The sequence below is a fragment of the Rana temporaria genome, chromosome 12 (assembly GCF_905171775.1).
Source record: "Rana temporaria chromosome 12, aRanTem1.1, whole genome shotgun sequence".
In the NCBI taxonomy this organism is placed as follows: domain Eukaryota; kingdom Metazoa; phylum Chordata; class Amphibia; order Anura; family Ranidae; genus Rana; species Rana temporaria.
In genome coordinates this window covers 127,630,977-127,652,256 of record NC_053500.1, presented here as the reverse complement: position 1 = coordinate 127,652,256, position 21,280 = coordinate 127,630,977, and positions in this window count along the sequence as shown.

The window sequence follows — 21,280 nt, the reverse complement described above, 5'->3', positions numbered from 1 at the left end:
ATACTTAACATTGGCTGCGCCTCCTAATAGCAGGAGCAACCTTACGCAGAAAAAGCCTTTACGCAAACGACGTAAAAAACTACCGCCGTGCGCACGTACGTTTGTGAATCGGCGTATCTAGGTAATTTGCATATTCTACGCCGAAAACAACGGAAGCGCCCCTAGCGGCCAACGTAATATTGCACACAGTTCTACGCCCCCGCATTCAAGTTACGTCTGCGGAGGAAGCCTATTTTTTTAGCGTATCTGCCTTTGAGAATCGGCGTAACAATACGCGGGCGCGGATTTCAAATTACGGCGGCGTATCTGGAGATACGCCGCCGTAAAAGCTACGTGAATCTACCCCAATGTGTTTTTTAACCACTTCAGCCCCCTGGAAGAATTTACCCTCTTCCTGACCAGAGCACTTTTTGGGTTCGGCACTGCGTCGCTTTAACTGACGATTGCGCGGTCGCAGTGGCGGTGCGTCCATAGAGGGCGCCGGAGCGCCGCCCCCTCTGGCTCTCGCACCGCCACTGATTACAATACAAAGATTTATGCATTGCATGAATCTATATATTGTTGCCGCTGCCGCCGACTATTCAGATGGCCGGCCGGATGGTGAGCGCCGGCCATCTGAATAACGGCAGCTGGTTGGCTGTGTGGAAGTGCCTATCAGAGCCAGCGGCACTGATAGGCTTTCCGAGTACAGCCCTTAGGCTGTATTTGGCTTCCAGATTCTTATCTAAGGGACGTACGGGGGGATTCTCCTTTAAGGGGGCGTGGCAAAGGGTGTGTCTTCATTCGATCAGTTGCAAACGACGACTTCACATCACACCATCTAAACGAGACGTGGAGCGCACGCTCAGACGCAATATGGAGCGCACGCTCCGACGCCATTTTTGGTCTCTACCCGGAAATGCCTGATCTGAGTGCCTCCTCCCAGATGGTGAGTTGTACTTTGGGGGGATTCATATAAATACTCCTGTTGGCCACATGTGAGGGATACCCTTTTGATAACGTGTGTTTACACGAAACGCGTCAGGGAAGACTCCATCGTTGCCATCATTTTACCAATTTGCGCTGTATTTTTCATCTAATATGTAAGTGCAACCTTAAATTAAATTTTACATTGATTTTTACACTATGGCGTCCCCTCTTCTCTTTTTTACATTTACACGTAACCTTTAATACGGATGACCATCTCCTGTACTTCCTGGGCGAGATATTCTCCAGCCTGTCCAAGATGGCCGGCCGGATGGTGAGCACCGGCCATCTGAATAACGGCAGCTGGTTGGCTGTGAGGAAGTGCCTATCAGAGCCAGCTGCACTGATAGGCTTTCTGAGTACAGCCCTCAGGCTGTATTCGGCTTCCAGATTCTTATCTAAGGGACGTACGGGGGGATTCTCCTTTAAGGGGGCGTGGCAAAGGGTGTGTCTTATGCCTGCATACATTTGCTGAGAGGTGTCCCTCATTCCCATCTCAAAAAGTTGGGAGGTATGCTCTTCAGTGTGTTGCTGGTGCTTTCATTATCCAATCACAAGGCAGACCTTGACCAAGCTGTATTGCTTACCGCAGTAGAAAAAAAGTGAGGTCAGATCCTGGCAGCGCAGGCTAAAAGAGGTGTTTGGATTATGAAACTGGCTTAACAAATTTACACATTTTTTGGCAAGTGACGCAGTTCACACCTATATATGTTTTGGCAGCAGATTTAATCGCTTGCCTTGACTTTTTTATTTTAAAGCTGCTCTATAGTTGGCCATAGACCGGCACACACCATCCTCAGGCACCGGGATTGGTGGTGCGGTCACAAACACAAATGTTTGACTTGGCCACGTGTAGAGGGGATAAGAATTCGATGGGGACGGGTTTCCTAATCTAACCAATCAATTTTTCCCCCCGTGGAGCGGCACGCTGTTAGAGTTTTCTATAGACATGAGATCATCGCCCAATTCAACTGCAAACCCAGCAGATGTCATCGAATGTCTGTGGTTTGCTTATACATACATGCCGGTACCATTGTGCTCGCTTGAACGTATGCTAAAGAAAGGAGTATTTTTTCATCCCAAAGCAAGAGATGAATACACCACAATATGCCTCTTGGGTCACTTCAGTTCACCGCGTCTTTATGTCTTTCGGGTATGATTCATGGAAAAAGTAAATAAACTTTGGGCTGTATTCAGCTTCCTGTAACTAAGCTTCTGAAAACGAAATACAGTAGAATGACTGCTTATCGGTTAAAGATAAAGAGGCATTAAAAATCCCATTTCCACTCCAGTCCAGCGGTTGGGTACATTGTTTGGCTGTGGACTGGACTGTTTATAGGAGCCCCTAGGAGGAGGAGGCTTACATTTTTTTTCAGTTCAGCTACTGTACCCATCAATTGCTGCCAGTGTGCCCATCAATTGCTGCCAGTGTGCCCATCAATTGCTGCTACTGTGCCCATCAATTGCTGCTAGTGTGCTCATGAATTGCTGCCAGTGTTCTCATGAATTGATGCCAGTGTTCTCATGAATTGCCGCTGCTGTGCCCATCAATTGCCACTACTGTGCCCATCAGCTGCCGCTACTGTGCCCATCAATTGCTGGCAGTGTGACCATTAATTGCCGCTACTGTGCCCATCAAATGCTGCCAGTGTACCCATTAATTGCCGCTACTGTGCCCATTAAATGCTGCCAGTGTGCCCATTAATTGCTGCTACTGTGCCCATCAAATGCTGCCAGTGTGCATCCCCCGCCCGCTTGACACTTACCTTGTCTTGGTGCTGCCAGTGTGCCCATCAATTGCCGCTACTGTGCCCATCAATTGCTGCCAGTGTGCTCATGAATTCCCGCTGCTGTGCCCATCAATTGCCACTACTGTGCCCATCAGCTACCGCTACTGTGCCCATCAATTTCTGCCAGTGTGACTATTAATTGTCGCTACTGTGCCCATCAAACGCTGCCAGTGTACCCATTAATTGCCGCTGCTGTGCCCATCAAATGCTGCCAGTGTTCCCATTAATTGCTGCTACTGTGCCCATCAAATGCTGCCAGTGTGCATCCCTCGCCCGCTTGACACTTGCCTTGTCTTGGTGCTGCCAGTGTGCCCATCAATTGCTGCTACTGTGCCCAGCAACTGCTGCCAGTGTGCTCATGAATTGCCGCTACTGCACCCATCAATTGCTGCCAGTGTGCCTATTAATTTCCACTACTGGGCCCATCAATTGCTGCCAGTGTGCCCATCAATTGCCGCTACTGTGCCCATCAGCTACCGCTACTGTGCCTATCAGCTACCGCTACTGTGTCCATCAAATGCTGCCAGTGTGCCCATCAATTGCCGCTACTGTGCCCATCAAATGCTCCCAGTGTGCATCCCCCTTACGCATGGCCAGCACCATTGAAAAATTACTTGTCTCCTCCGCCGCCCCTGGCGGCGCTTCTTTAGGTCGGCGTAGCGCATCCCCTTTGCACTACGCCGACGTAAGATAGTAGGCAAGTACTGTATTCACAAAGCACTTGCCTCCTAAGTTACGTCGGCGTAGCGCAAATGGCCCGGCGTAACCCTGCCTAATTCAAAATAGGCAGGTAGGGGGCGTGTTGTATGGTAATGAATTCACGATTCATTACCATACATGTAAATAAAGCGCCGATCGTACGGCGCATGCGCGCGCATGCTCAGTATCACGTCGCAAATACTCCTTGCTTTCGACGTGAACGTAACCTACGCCCAGCCCCATTCTGAATCGGCTTACGCAAACGACGTGAAATTCGACGGCTGTCCCGACGTCTATACTTAACATTGGCTGCACCATCTTTTTGGTGGTTTATCTTTACGCCTGAAAAACGCCTTACGTAAACGGCGTATCTTACTGCGACAGGCGTACGTACGTTCGTGAATAGGCGTATCTTGCTCATTTACATATTCTCTGCGTAAATCAACGTACACGCCCCTAGTGGCCAGCGTAAATATGCAGCTAAGATACGACGGTGTAGGAGACTTACGCCGGTCGTATCTTAGCAACAGAGAAGCGTATCTCATTTTGAGAATACGCTTAAACATACGACGGCGCCGCATTCAGACTTACGACGGCGTATCTACTGATATGCCGCCGTAAGTGTTTCTGAATCTAGCCCGATAATTTTGCTTGTGCATTGGATTGGATGATGGAAGTGAAGAGAACTTCACTTCATTCCCTAAGGAAAATTCCATGTAAAGTAAACAGCCGTTTTAGCAAATCAACCCGACTGACTCATTATTATAAAGCATCGTACACACAATCTGATTTTTCGACGGAAATTGTGTGATGGCAGGCTGTTGTCGGATAATCCGACCATTTGTATGCTCCAACTGACAATTGTTGTCGGATTTTCCGCCAACAGATGTTGGCTAGCATGCTTTAAAAAAAAATTGACAACAAATGTGTGTTGTCGGATTATCCGATCGCGTGTACAGAAGTCCTTTGGACAAAACTCCAAAGTACAAACACGCATGCTCAGAAGCAATGCTAACCATAACACAACATTAGCAGATGTTGCCCAAAGGGTGGCGCTAAAGATCTGAAAAAAACACGTAGTTTCGTGTTTGCTGGCCGACAATTCTTTGCCGTTTCTATGCACTACAAGTTCCTGGCCAACGCCCTTCGGAACAAAAGTCCTGTGCTTTGTCCGCAGAAAATCTGATTGTGTGTACCAGGCTTAAGACAGCCACGGAGAACGGTGATAAGATCAGAAAACAAGGAGCAACCTTCAGATTTTAAAAGCAATTTCAATCATTCGAATCATTAAAACAATTAAATAATTTATTATGAGTCATTAATACTGCACTATGATGGAGCATGGAATAAATGCATAGGGAACGTACGGAACCATTTGAAGAGCACAGTGCTGATTCAGTCTGGCACGTAGGAGCAGTTGGAAGCCATCCCAAAGATTTGTGGTTTATGAAGTTTGTGAGGGATATTCCAACACAGATGAACAAATAGTTTTCGTGCATGTATTGAATATTTACTGAAATAAAAATCCACTCCCTTTTATTCAGAGGAATAAGTTAAAAGGCTATGTAAAGTCTAAGGGCCCACTCACATATATTTGTTCTGGGAATACGTTGCAATGCACATTATGGGGGTAATCCACAAAGAAGCGGCGCAACTTAATTTTTCCTATTTAAGTTACACCGCCGCAAAATTTCTACCTAAGTGCCCGATCCACAAAGCACTTACCTAGAAATTTTGAGCGGTGTAACTTAAATCCGGCCAGCGCAAGGCGTTCCTCTTCTCCAGGGGGCGATTCCCATTTAAATGAGGCGCGCTCCCGCGCCGGCCGTACTGCGCATGCTCGTGACGTCATTTTCCCGACGTGCATATCGCGAAATTACGTTACGTCGGGCTTTGTGGATCGCGACGGGACAATAAAGTTGCGTCGGGTAAAAAAAAAGCTACGGTGCCAAAAAAATTTTTTAAAATTAAAAAAAAATCGCGTCGCTAGCAAGAAAGGTCTGTTTTTACAAGGTGTAAACAGTTTACACCTTGTAAAAGCAGCCCTAATTTTGCGTTTGCAAAATAAAACTTACGGAGAAAAAACGAAGCTGAAAAGCTTTGTGGATCTCCGTAAGTCCTAATTTGCATACCCGAGGCGGCATTTCGACGCGAAATGCCCCCAGCGGTGGATGCGGTACTGCATCCTAAGATCCGACAGTGTAATTCAATTACACATGTCGGATCTTCGTCCTAACTATGGGAAACTGATTCTGTGGATCAGTTCCATAGTTAGGACCAGGGATACGACGGAATAACAGCAGTTACTCCGTCGTATCTCTTTTGAGGATTTGGCCCTATATGCTCAATTGCACACAATCTACAGGTCCAGATGGCTGAACTCCGAAAATTCATGACATAAAGGAGTTGTAAATGAAAAAAAAAATTCACCTTAAAGTGGTTGTAAACCCACTTTTTTCACTTTTGCCTACAGGTAAGCCTATAATGCGGCTTACCTGTAGGTATAAAGAATATCTCCTAAACCTGTACGGTTTAGGAGATATTCCCCTCGCAATGCGCCGCTGATTGCAGGGGTTGGCTACTTTTTTGGGAGCTAAAAATAGCCACTGATTACTGTATAAATGTCACTGGCAAGGATGGAGTTAACAATGGGGGGCGATCAAGGGGTTAAATATGTGTTCTAACCATTGCCGATCCACCATATAGTCTCACTATGCAAGCCGCTTAGGGCCCCCCAAATTACTAGTGTCCCCTCACCCCGCTTCAACTCGCCGACTGCATCGGAGAGGAGGTCTCACTTTAATGTAAAATGTCATTTCTGACAGCAGAACACCCCCCCCCCGCTTCTCAACTTTAATGTGTAATGACATTTTGCTTAGGGCCCCAGGGAGGTACTGGTTCTAACTGTGAGGGGATTGGACTGACTGGGGGAGGAGACATATCGTTGTTCCTACTTACACACGATCTTTTTCTCCTCCCCCTGACAGGGCAGGGATTTGTGTGTTTACTCTCTTCTCTGCCCACCTACGCTCACTGGAGTGCTGGGCTGTGGAGGGGGCGGCAGCGGCAGGCTCAGGCTCTCAGCGGCTTGCTGAGAGCCTGAGCCAGGTACTGGTCCAGGTATGTGGGCAGATCTCGACCATATGGTCTCATAACATATCTTGAGCTTGAGCCTGGACCTGCTCTGTGATGTCATCAGACAGCAGACTTCAGCCCGCTGTCTGCTGAAAACTGTTCACAGAAGTGCACAACGATCTGCATTCCTGTGATCCACAAGAGAAGTACTGCCGAACGAGCTTTGGCTGTACTTCTTCTTTGGGCACATTTTTTGGTGAGACACGTTGACTTTGTCCAAAGTTTTACCTCTGTCCAAAGTTTGGAGCTGTGATGTTTGTACTTTACATGGTTTGAAGCTTGAAATAAACTTAAAGCAACACTAAAGGCAAACTTTTTTTAAAAATAACAAACATGTTATACTTATCTCCACTGTGCAGCTCGTTTTGCACAGCGTGTCCCCTAACCCCATACCTCCCAACCCGCCTGGATTCTGCGGGAACTTCCCGCACAGACAGCATCTTCCCGCAGTCCCGCGCAGGGGTTAATTTTCCCGCACAGGAAGAAGGAGGTCAGAGGGGAGACATGTTCTTACCGGAGCGCTGTGTGGTCTGCGGCAGCTGAACTGAAGAGAAGAGGAGAACCCGACAGGCTGTGTGCACAGGTAGGAGACAACAGCAACCCCCCCCGCTCAACAACTTACTTCGATCGCGGCAGTAACCCCCCCCCGCTCAACAACTGCGATCCGCGGCAACCCCGCTCAACTTGCACAACAACGTCGATCGCGGCAAACACCCCCCCGCATAAAAACTGTGAACCGCGGCAACCCCCGCTGAACAACTTCGTTTGCGGCACTCACCCCCCGCTCAACAACTGAGATCCGCGGCAACCCCCCCCCCCGCTCAACAACTTTGATCAAAAACCCCCCCACCCCCCGCTCAACACGATGTCCCGCAGTGGATTTTTGGGAGGTATGCCTAACCCTGTCTTCTGGGGTCCCTCGGCGGCTGTCTCGGCTCCTCCTCGCAAAAGCTTTCCACCTTCATGCGAGCTCGCTCGCATGGTGGAAAGCTTTTGCGAGCACGCTCTCGTGATACAGCGGCCGACTGTATGACTGTATGACTGTATGACTCGGTCCCGCCCCCCGGTGCGCTGTGTCATCCGATGTGATTGACAGCAGCGCCAGCAAATGGCTGCGCTGCTATCAATCCGTCCAGCCTAGCCAATCAACGGCCAGGCTGGGAACCGAAGAGGATCACGTGGACGCGTGCGGGACTTTCGAGGGGTCAGGTAAGTAAAACGGGGGTTCGGGGGGGGGCGGTACCGTCAGGTGTTTTTTGAAAAAACATTTACCTTTACAACCCCTTTAATTTATCTACTACATCCTTGGAGTGCCTTTTATCTTTGTCTTCCAGTTGGAGGACAGTAAAACGTGGCTCAATCACATGGTTTTACCCCCCCCCCCTATAACTGCCTTAGACAGTCTGTGGCTATTAAAATAAATACATACATAAAGTACATTTGCAGGATGGTAATCATGTCATGTTTCAGTAGACCTTACCCCACGCAATGTTGGTGCCAAAATCTGTTTTATACCTTTTTTTGTGATGAGGCGTTCTCTTTGTGCATTTTCTTTTTATTACAAAAACAGTTTCTAAAAGCTGCCTAGCTTGAGAATATTGGCCATGAAAGACTTGTTCTGTAATAGTTTAGGAGGATTGTGTGCACAAGAAATCCTGAAACTGTATAAGATAAAAAAAACTCAGCTCCAGTTACAGAATAGTGAGACAATGAGGTCATACCTTGAAATGAATCTTGCGTGGTATGCAAACTTAGACTGACGCTTGATTATAATATAGGCCATGGGATCTAAGATTCGCTTTCTACTTCCAGGTGTCTTGTCTGCCGGCGGTACAGGAATCATGTTCATTAGCTCGAGGATGTATCATTTTTTGTTTTCCTCAAGGCTGCTTGCTGAAAAAGAAAAAGATGATTTAGCTTAAGTTAACGCAATGGCGTGGTTGCAGAAAAAGAGTCGCCCTTGGGACTTTGAATGAGGTGGTCACAGTTTGCCACTGAGTAACAAAAATAGTAACAGTATAACTTTTTTTATTAAAATAGATGTACATACATGAATAATACAGCATGGTAGCTCAGCCGATGGATTTGCACATAATAAAGGGTAATTAAAATTGATACAAACGTTATACAATGCAGTATATACAAATGCACACATCAGAGAACCCGACGCACGTTTCGCAAGATCATTGCTCGCTCATCAGGGGTGGATGCGGATGGAATGTATCTAAAATAGATAAGGAGATGTGTCACAGTGGTAAATGCAAGAACAATTGCAGAATGGGCCAGAACAAACTGGCCCAATACTTACCAATGAACGAAGCCAGTGTCTCCATTACTGAACCCCCAAATGGACGGCAGCAGCCAATGGCGTGGTTGAGGTAATACATCAATATATACTTATATAACAAAACAAATCTGCAGTAGATTTAAGAGATATGAGCACAGAGCAGTAGTAGCACACAGGATCGGTTCATTTTTGCTGCCTCCCCTCGTTGTTGGTTGCTAGGATGCTGGCAGCCCAGCATCTGCGGTTGCTAGGACACTGGTGGCCCAGACTGCACAGCGTCTTTGGCTGTAGGTACACTGGGCCGCATAGCGTCTATGGTTGCTTGTACACTGGTGGCCTGGGCAACACAGCATCTTTGGTTGCTAGTATGCTGGTGGCCTAGGCCACACAGTGCCATTTGCTGATAGGATACCGGTGGCTTGGGAAACTTACATCAAAACAACCTATAATGATGTGTAGCCTGGGGCTGCCTCAGTTGGCCTCTTTGCCGGCATTGCCCTACACTCACACATGTTGCTGATTGGGACCAGTAATTAAAGCAGAGGTCCACCCTAAAAAAAAAAGTAACATTAAAGCCCTGTACACACGATCGGCTATCTGATGGAATCTGATCCGATAGATTTTTTCATCAGATATCCGATGAAGCTGACTTTCATCAGTCTTGCCTACACACCATCAGTCAAAAATCCGACCGCGCCAAAACGCGGTGACGTACAACACTAAGGTGGCGACAATGGCAATTGCACAGTGGCTGCATTTGGCATGGCACAGTGGCGACAATTGATGGGCACAGTGGCGACAATGGCATGGCACAGTGGCGACAATTGATGGGCACAGTGGCCACAATGGCATGGCACAGTGGCTGCGTTTGGCATGGCAAAGTGGCGAAAATTGATGTCACAGTGGCTGCGTTTGGCATGGCACAGTGGCGACAATTGATGGGCACAGTGGCGACAATTGATGGCATGGCACAGTGGCGACAATTGATGGCATGGCACAGTGGTGACAATTGATGGGCACAGTGGCAACAATTGATGGCACAGTGGCTGCGCTTGATGGCTGGGCACAGTGGCTGCATTTGATGGCATGGCACAGTGGCTGCGGTTGATGGCATGGCACAGTGGCGACAATTTTATGGCACAGTGGCTGCATTTGATGGGCACAGTGGCTGCATTTGATGGGCACAGTGGCTGCGTTTGATGGGCACAGTGGCAGCAATTGATAGGCACAGTGGCGGCAATTGATGGGCACAGTGAGGCTGCAATTGATGTGTTTTTTTTTTCGTTTGTTTGCGCCCCCCCCAAAAATTTTGAGCACCAGCCGCCACTGTATCAGACCTTCCATAGACCTGACAATTTTTGTGAGTAATATCTTTTATAAGGCAGAAGTTCCATCCACATGTTACTTATGTCACGTGTTCCTACATGTTCAGGAGCTTTTTCTGCTTCTCACATATACTGCCAATGGCGTACCAGAAAAACCAGCTTGCCAGCTTGTTAAGGGACACTCTAATGGGCTCATACTATGGAAAGGGACACTCTGATGTGTACATACTATGGAAAGGGACACTCTGATGGGTACATACTATGGAAAGGGACACTCTGATAGGCACATACTATAGAAAGGGGCATTCTGATGGGTACATACTATGGAAAGGAGCACTCTGATAGGCACCTACAATGGAATGGGGCACTCTGATGAGCACATACTATGGAAAGGGGCACTCTGATAGGCACATACTATGGAAATAAGCACTCTGATAGGCACCTACAATGGAATGTGGCACTCTTATGGGAACATACTATGGAAAGGGGCACTCTGATGGGCACATAATATAGAAAGGGGCGCTCTAATGGGTACATACTATAGAAAGGAGCACTCTGATGGGTACATACTATGGAAAGGGGCACTCTGATAGGCACATACTATAGAAAGGGGCACTCTAATGGGTACATACTATGGAAAGGGGCACTCTGATGGGTACATACTATGGAAAGGGGCACTCTGATAGGCACATACTATAGAAAGGGGCACTCTAATGGGTACATACTATGGAAAGGGGCACTCTGATGGGTACATACTATGGAAAGGGGCACTCTGATGGGCACATAATATAGAAAGGGGCGCTCTAATGGGTACATACTATAAAAAGGAGCACTCTGATGGGCACATACTATAGAAAGGGGCACTCTAATGGGTACATACTATGGAAAGGGGCACTCTGATGGGTACATACTATGGAAAGGGGCACTCTGATAGGCACATACTATAGAAAGGGGCACTCTGATGGGTACATACTATGGAAAGGGGCACTCTGATAGGTACCTACAATGGAATGGGGCACTCTGATGGGCACACTGGGGAATTATGGCCACATGTGTTGATAAGAAACACTCTGATGTGCAGATGTGATGGAAAGGGGCACTCTGATGAGGAAATTTGATGGAATGGGGCACTCTGATGTGCACACTGGGACATTATGGGCACATGTGATGGAAAGAAACACTCTGATGTGCAGATGTGATGGAAGGGGGCAGTCTGATGGGCACATACTGTAGAAAGGGGCACTCTGATGAGTACATACTATGGAAAGGAGCACTCTAATAGGCACCTACAATAGAATGGGGCACTCTGATGGGCACATACTATGGAAAGGGGCACTCTGATGGGCACATAATATAGAATGGGGCCTTCTGATGGGCACATACTATGGAAAGGAGCACTCTGATAGGCACCTACAATGGAATGGGGCACTCTGATACGGAAATACGATGGAAAGGGGCACTCTGATGGGCACACTGGGGCATTATGGGCACATGTGATGGAAAGAAACACTCTGATGTGCAGATGTGATGGAAAGGGGCATTCTGATGGGCACATACTATAGAAAGGGGCATTATGATGGGCACCTACGATAGAAAGGGGCACTCTGATGGGGAAATATGATAGAAAGGGGCACTCTGATGGGGAAATATGATAGAAAGGGGCACTCTGATGGAGAAAAATTAAAGAAAGGGGCACTCTGATGGGGACACCTGATGAAACTTGAGAAAAAATATTGTTGAAATGCTATGGAAATTGTAATTTGAACACTTTTTTGATAGAGATACAGGGGCAGAATCACATACAATTGCATGGGTGCAGCGTATGTTAGATACGCTACGCCGCTGTAACTTACTTTTCAAAGCTTTGAATCCACAAAGAATTTGCGTCGTAAGTTACGGCGGCGTAGTGTATCTCTCGCGGCGTAACAGTGCGTAATTCAAGTCGGCGAGTAGGAGGCGTGTTTCATTTAAATGAAGCGCGTCCCGGCGCTGAACGAACTGCGCATGCGCCGTCCCTAAATTTCCCGCCGTGCATTGCGCTAAATGACGTGGACGTAAATTACGTCGAGCCCCATTCACGGACGACTTACGCAAACAAAAAAAAATATTTTCAAATTCGACGCGGGAACGACGGCCATACTTAACATTGCGTACGCCACCAAATAGCAGCTTTAACTATACGCCGAAAAAAGCCGAACGTAAACGACGTAAAAGAATGCGACGGCCGCTCGTACGTTTGTGGATCGTCGGAAATAGCTAATTTGCATACTCGACGCGGAAAACGACGGGAACGCCACCCAGCGGACGCCAAAGAATTGCATCTACGATCCGAAGGCGTACGAAGACGTACCCCTGTCGGATCTAACCCAGATGCCGTCGTATCTTGTTTTGAGGATTCAAAACAAAGATACGACGCGGGAAATTTGAAAGTACTTCCTTTGTGGATCTGCCCCACAATCTTTGTGAGTCATCGCACAAACTTGGAAATCGCGCCTCGGCTGGAAGAAAATTTTAATAACTGGACCTCCTTGATTTTTAATTTAATACCCCTGCCCTACACTGTGTACATCAACAGAAACACACAGACCCTAAACCTGGGACAGCAAGGCACCGCTCCTCCTCCCTCAACTGTCCCTTCTCCATGCCAACAGACTCTAGACTGCACTGTCCACTGCTGAAGTTCAGGGAAGCTGCACCCGAAAGAGAAGGAGCCAGCAGCATCGAAAGCTGTAAGTTGCAAGTGCTGGTGTAAGAATTTTAACATAGAGTTTACTGGGCAATGTTTATTTTCTTGTGCTCTGTGTGTCAAGCTAACAAACACTGAGGGATTAATACTACTTTAATTATGGATTTATTCCGCCCCTGCATATTTCAGCTAAGCTTTTCATAAGAGCCCTTCTGTAGCCTTTGTCCTGGTTCTCTGCAGCTTGCCCTGGTTTTGCAGCATTCTGATAGGTCAGTTCGCTCAAATCTTGTTGAAGAACATTTTTCGCCTTCTTAAAAGTCTAAAACTTTCTTTAGGCCAAATAATTTGCATTCTCCGTTGTCTCTGGAATGTGGTTCATCTCTTCTTTGCTGCAAAGTTATCTTTAAATACATAATGATGTGTAAAGTATGCCGCTTGTTCTCCAGCGTAGGTTTTTATACTCGCCTAAGTTGTCTGTCGTTTGTTTTGAATAAAGAAAATACAATCTGCATTGACTTGTTCCTCCCACACTTATTCATGGCGTTATCATGTACAGGCGCAATTGAAGGCGAGCTGGTTTTTCTGGTACGCCATTGGCAGTGTATGTGAGAAGCAGAAAAAGCTGCTGAACACGTAGGAACACGTGAGATAAGTAACATGTGGATGGAACTTCTGCCTTATAAAAGATATTACTCACAAAAATTGTCAGGTCTATGGAAGGCGAAAGACACATTATAGATAGAACTGATACAGTGGCGGCTGGTGCTCAAAATTTTTTGGGGGGGGCGCAAACAAACAAAGAAAAAAAACATCAATTGCTGCCACTGTGCCCATCAATTGCCGCCACTGTGCCCATCAAATGCAGCCACTGTGCCCATAAAACGCAGCCACTGTGCCATAAAATTGTCGCCACTGTGCCATAAAATTGTCGCCACTGTGCCATCAACCGCAGCCACAGTGCCATCAATTTTCGCCACTGTGTCCATAAATTGTCGCCACTGTGCCATGCCATCAAACGCAGACACTGTGCCATCAATTGTCGCCACTGTGCCCATCAATTGTCGCCACTGTGCCATGCCATCAATTGTCGCCACTGTGCCATGCCATTGTCACAACTGTGCCCATCAATTGTCGCCACTGTGCCATCAATTGTTTCGCCACTGTGCCATGCCAAACACAGCCACTGTGCAATGCCATTGTCGCCACTGTGCCCATCAATTGTCGCCACTGTGCCCATCAAACGCAGCCACTGTGCCCATCAAACACAGCCACTGTGCCATAAAATTGTCGCCACTATGCCATAAAATTGTCGCCACTGTGCCATCAAACGCAGCCACTGTGCCATGCCATCAAACGCAGCCACTGTGCCATCAATTGTCGCCACTGTGCCCATTAATTGTCGCCACTGTGCCATGCCATCAAACAAAGACACTGTGCCATCAATTGTTGCCACTGTGCCCATCAATTGTCGCTACTGTGCCATGCCATCAATTGTCGCCACTGTGCCATGCCATTGTCACAACTGTGCCCATCAATTGTCACCACTGTGCCATGCCAAACACAGCCACTGTGCCATCAATTGTCGCCACTGTGCCATGCCAAACACAGCCACTGTGCCATGCCATTGTCGCCACTGTGCCCATCAATTGTCGCCACTGTGCAATGCCAAACGCAGCCACTGTGCCATGCCATTGTCGCCACTGTGCTCATCAATTGTCGCCACTGTGCCATGCCAAATGCAGCCACTGTGCTATGCCATTGTCGCCACTGTGCCCATCAATTGTCGCCACTGTGCCATGCCAAACGCAGCCACTGTGCCATGTCATTGTCGCCACTGTGCCCATCAATTGCTGCCAGTTTGCCCCTAAAATGTCACCAGATTGACCCCCCGCCCAGGGGCGGACTGACAACTCATGGGGCCCCCGGGAAATAGAAGATTATGGGGCCCCTCTGGCTTACAGATGGCCACCACGCCAGGAGGCAGTGCAGAGGCAGGGCAGCTAAAATCTTGGGATATTCACATTAAAAGCATGTCAGTTTCGGACATTTCAGGGACAGATCTAAAAAAAACACAGATTTCTACATACTGTCCCTGGTTTTACTGAGCCTGGCAACCCTGATGGGGCCCCCTAGTGGCATGGGGCCCTCGGGCAGTTACCTTTCTCGGTCAGCCATCCTTGGATCCTCCGATGTAGTCCAGCCCTCGATGTCGCTTCAGCCAATCAGGTTACCAGTAACCAGATCCGGTGACATGGGAGAGCCCGGAGAAACACCAGCGATGTCCCCTCCCGCGGCCTATAAGAATAATCAAGTGGCGGAACTGCCACTATGATCGTTCTTATCGTGCGCAGAATTGCCAGCAGAAGAGAAGGATATCTGAATGATGCCTCTAGCTGCACCCATCATTCAGATATCCCCCCACACAGCCCAGGCCATCATATACCGCATTTATCAGGGTATACCGCCCGCCGGCATATAACGCTCACCCCAAACTTTGGAAGGCATTTTTAGGGAAAAAAAAAACTTACATTTTTGCCCTGCGTCCATCGGCGGCCTTGTTCAGCGTCCGTCTACGGCCTTGCGCGGGGTACGTCCAGCCTTGTGGGTGTCCGTCTGCGGATTCCTTTCGCAGGGTGCTTCCAGTCTTGTGGGTGTCCGTCTGCGGCTTTGGAGGTGTCCGTCTGCGGCTTCCTCGCAGGGTCCGTCCAGTCCATCCGCACCTTGCCCGGGGTTGCAGCAGTGTTTGTTTTTGGATTTGGCGCAGAGAGGAGACAGATTTCCTGTGTGTTCGGCTCCTCTCGCGTGGCTGCGGGCGGAGCCAAGCGTGGCCGAGCCTAGCCGAGTGCGCAGTACACTCGGCTTGGCTCTACGCAGCGGCGCTCGGCTCCTCTCGGCTTGTCTCGGCTGCTCTCGCGTGGCTGCGGGCGGAGCCGAGCCTAGCCGAGTGCAGAGTACGCTCGGCTCTGTATATTTCGGCGGCGCCCGGGAACAGCAGTATCGGCGTATATCGCGCACCCCGATAAATACGGTACATTAAAATGCCATAAATCTATCCCCTACTTTGTAGACGCTCTAATTTTTTTGCAAACCAATCAATATACGCTTATTGTTACAAAAAATAAGTAGAAGAATACATATTGGCCTAAACTGATGAAGAAATTCGTTTTTTTAAATTTTTTTGTGGTTATATTTATTAAAAAAGTTAAAAATATTGTTTTGTTTTTTCAAAATTGTCGCTTTATAACGCCCCCAAAAAAAACCACAGAGGTGATCAAATACCACCAAAAGAAAGCTCCATTTGTGGGAAAAAAATGACATACATTTTGTTTCAGTAGAGCGTCGCACGACCGCACAATTGTCAGTTAAAGCAAGGCAAGTGCCGTATCACAAAAAATGGCCTGGTCATTAAGGGGGCAAATCCCAAATTTATGGTTGTCCCCAGAAAAAGAAATAGAAGGCAAATCTTTCAATGTGGACACTTTCCTCTCACTTCCTGTTTCGGCTATAGAACAGGAAATGAAAGGAAATCTGTGCAATGGGACAGAGACTGCAAAAAAAAAAAAAACAACAAAAATAAAAACATGATAGGGGTACTTAAATAGATATTTTTTTTTCTTTTAAACCAGAGTTTAGTGTCAGTGTTTAAGGTCTAGGAAGTAGCATTCATAATTTTTTTGTGGCATCATTGTGAACATTATAAAAGTATGTTCTATTGAGATAAATAGAAATGCAAGTAAAATGCACCTAAAATCATCACACTGCAACTATGACTAAGAGAAGAGGTGAGAGCAGCCTTAGAATATACTGTATACAATAATGACTTCTGTCACACTGCTGCGGCCTTTCTTCGCTGCAGCCTTTCTTCTTAATTCAGCACTGCCATCTGGTGGTAATTTTAGGGCAAAACATACACAATGGGGTTGATTTACCAAAGGCAAATAGACTGCGCTCTTTTGAAAGTGCAGTTGCACTCTGCAAGAAATGATCGTGGGGGGAGATTTATTAAAGCGGGGGTTCACCCAAAAAAAAAAAAAAAAATTACATCTAGCAGATCCAGCATACTAAGGACATTACATTTCGGCATTTTTTTTTTCTCGGTACATACCTTTATATCCTGATGTTGTCCAGGGCTTCCGGGTTCCGATGACTGCGGGACTGGGCGTTCCTATCCTTCCGTTCGATGATTGACGTCTGGTGAAACAGGTGACCTGTCGCACAACGCGCGTCACCAGACGTCGGGAAAGAGCCGAGCTGCGAGTCGGCACTATACGGCGCCTGCACAGGCAGCTCTACACGGCGGGCACAGGCGCCGTATAGTGCCGACTCTTAGCTCAGGTATTTCCGGAAATCTGGTGACGCGCGTTGTGCGACAGGTCACCTGTTTCACAAGACGTCAATCATCGAACGGGAGGTTAGAAACGCCCAGTCCCGCAGTCATCGGAACCCTGAGGCTGGGATAGGAACGCCCAGTCCCGGAGTCATCAGAAGGCGGAAGCCCTGGACAAAATCAGGATATAAAGGTAAGTACAGAGCAAAAAAAAAAAAAAACCTGCCTGCCAAAATGAAATGTCCTTACTATTGTACTTTTAATGTAAAAAAAAATCATTTTTAGGGTGAACCTCCACTTTAAAACTAGAGGATCTGCTGTAGCTGTACAGGGCAGCCAATCAGCTTGTTCAGTTAAGCTTTGCGAATAAAACCTGGAAGCTGATTGGTTACTATGCAGAGCTGCGCCAGATTTTGCACTCTCCAGTTTTAGTAAATCGCCCCCATTGAGCTTTCAAAGTCCTATGCCGCGTACAGACGGTCGTTTTTTGTGAGGTAAAAAAACAAATTTTTTTGTGAAGTAAAAAAACGACGTTTTTGAAACTTCATTTTCAAAAACGACGTTGCCTACACACCTTTGTTTTTTCAAAATGCTCTAGCAAAGCGCGGTTACGTTCAGCACTCTTTTCCATTGAAGCTCGCTTCATAACTTGCTTCTGAGCATGCGCGGGTTTAAAAACGTCGTTTTAAACGTCGTTTTAGCTACACACGGTGATTTTTTGTGACACGACGTTTTGAAAAACGACACAAAAAATTGAAGCATGCTCGAATTTTTTTTTTCGCTTTTTAGAAGACATAAAACGACGTTTTCCCCCACACACGGTCATTTAAAATTAGGTTTTTAAAAATGTTGTTTTTTTTCATCACATAAAGTGATGGTGTGTACGCGGCATTAAAGTAAATGGTAACTTACCCTTGTTCCAGAAGACTTGTGCTACAAGGTAAGTAGGGTAAGGTTGAAATGAATATGCCAGCCGAGGACTTATGCAAAATATACAGTTGGGAAATAAAACGTGAGGTAATAGCGGTCATCATAATAAAGTTCTCTCAGATCAGGCCCAATTCCACACCTCAGATCACCCCAATTCCTGCACCTTCACACCTCAGTTCTCCCCAATTCCTGCACCTTCACCCCTCAGATCACCCCAATTCCTGCACCTTCACACCTCAGATCACCCCAATTCCTGCACCTTCACCCCTCAGATCACCCCAATTCCTGCACCTTCACCCCTCAGATCACCCCAATTCCTGCACCTTCACCCCTCAGATCACCCCAATTCCTGCACCTTCACCCCTCAGATCACCCCAATTCCTGCTCCTTCACACCTCAGATCACCCCAATTCCTGCACCTTCACACCTCAGATCACCCCAATTCCTGCACCTTCACACCTCAGATCACCCCAATTCCTGCACCTTCACCCCTCAGATCACCCCAATTCCTGCACCTTCACCCCTCAGATCACCCCAATTCCTGCACCTTCACCCCTCAGATCACCCCAATTCCTGCACCTTCACCCCTCAGATCACCCCAATTCCTGCTCCTTCACACCTCAGATCACCCCAATTCCTGCACCTTCACCCCTCAGATCACCCCAATTCCTGCACCTTCACCCCTCAGATCACCCCAATTCCTGCACCTTCACCCCTCAGATCACCCCAATTCCTGCACCTTCACACCTCAGATCACCCCAATTCCTGCACCTTCACACCTCAGATCACCCCAATTCCTGCACCTTCACCCCTCAGATCACCCCAATTCCTACACCTTCATACCTCAGATCACCCCAATTCCTACACCTTCACACCTCAGATCACCCCAATTCCTACACCTTCACACCTCAGATCACCCCAATTCCTATACCTCCATACCTCAGATCACCCCAATTCCTGCACCTTCACCCCTCAGATCACCCCAATTCCTGCACCTTCACCCCTCAGATCACCCCAATTCCTGCACCTTCACACCTCAGATCACCCCAATTCCTGCACCTTCACACCTCAGATCACCCCAATTCCTGCACCTTCACACCTCAGATCACCCCAATTCCTGCACCTTCACCCCTCAGATCACCCCAATTCCTGCACCTTCATACCTCAGATCACCCCAATTCCTGCACCTTCACCCCTCAGATCACCCCAATTCCTGCACCTTCACACCTCAGATCACCCCAATTCCTGCACCTTCATATACCTCAGATCACCCCAATTCCTGCACCTTCACCCCTCAGATCACCCCAATTCCTACACCTTCACCCCTCAGATCACCCCAATTCCTGCACCTTCACCCCTCAGATCACCCCAATTCCTGCACCTTCATACCTCAGATCACCCCAATTCCTACACCTTCACACCTCAGATCACCCCAATTCCTACACCTTCACACCTCAGATCACCCCAATTCCTGCACCTTCACACCTCAGATCACCCCAATTCCTGCACCTTCATACCTCAGATCACCCCAATTCCTGCACCTTCACACCTCAGATCACCCCAATTCCTGCACCTTCATACCTCAGATCACCCCCAATTCCTACACCTTCTTACCTCAGATCACCCCAATTCCTGCACCTTCATACCTCAGATCACCCCAATTCCTGCACCTTCATACCTCAGATCACCCCAATTCCTACACCTACACACCTCAGATCACCCCAATTCCTGCACCTTCACACCTCAGATCACCCCAATTCCTACACCTTCATACCTCAGATCACCCCAATTCCTACACCTTCACACCTCAGATCACCCCAATTCCTGCACCTTCACCCCTCAGATCACCCCAATTCCTGCACCTTTACACCTCAGATCACCCCAATTCCTGCACCTTCATACCTCAGATCACCCCAATTCCTGCACCTTCATACCTCAGATCACCCCAATTCCTGCACCTTCATACCTCAGATCACCCCAATGCCTGCACCTTCACACCTCAGATCACCCCAATTCCTGCACCTTCACACCTCAGATCACCCCAATTCCTGCACCTTCATACCTCAGATCACCCCAATTCCTGCACCTTCATACCTCAGATCACCCAAATTCCTGCACCTTCATACCTCAGATCACCCAAATTCCTGCACCTTCATACCTCAGATCACCCCAATTTCTGCACCTTCACACTTCAGATCACCCCAATTCCTGCACCTTCATACCTCAGATCACCCCAATTCCTGCACCTTCATACCTCAGATCACCCCAATTCCTGCACCTTCACACCTCAGATCACCCCAATTCCTGCACCTTCATACCTCAGATCACCCCAATTCCTGCACCTTCATACCTCAGATCACCCCAATTCCTGCACCTTCACCCCTCAGATCACCCAAATTCCTGCACCTTCATACCTCAGATCACCCCAATTCCTGCACCTTCATACCTCAGATCACCCCAATTCCTACACCTTCATACCTCAGATCACCCCAATTCCTACACCTTCACACCTCAGATCACCCCAATTCCTACACCTTCATACCTCAGATCACCCCAATTCCTACACCTACACACCTCAGATCACCCCAATTCCTGCACCTTCATACCTCAGATCACCCCAATTCCTGCACCTTCACACCTCAGATCACCCCAATTCCTGCACCTTCACACCTCAGATCACCCCAATTCCTACACCTTCATACCTCAGATCACCCCAATTCCTACACCTTCACACCTCAGATCACCCCAATTCCTGCACCTTCATACCTCAGATCACCCCAATTCCTGCACCTTCATACCTCAGATCACCCCAATTCCTGCACCTTAACACCTCAGATCACCCCAATTCCTACACCTTCACACCTCAGATCACCCCAATTCCTACACCTTCACACCTCAGATCACCCCAATTCCTGCACCTTCATACCTCAGATCACCCCAATTCCTGCACCTTCATACCTCAGATCACCCCAATTCCTGCACCTTCATACCTCAGATCACCCCAATTCCTACACCTTCACACCTCAGATCACCCCAATTCCTGCACCTTCATACCTCAGATCACCCCAATTCCTACACCTTCATACCTCAGATCACCCCAATTCCTACACCTTCACACCTCAGATCACCCCAATT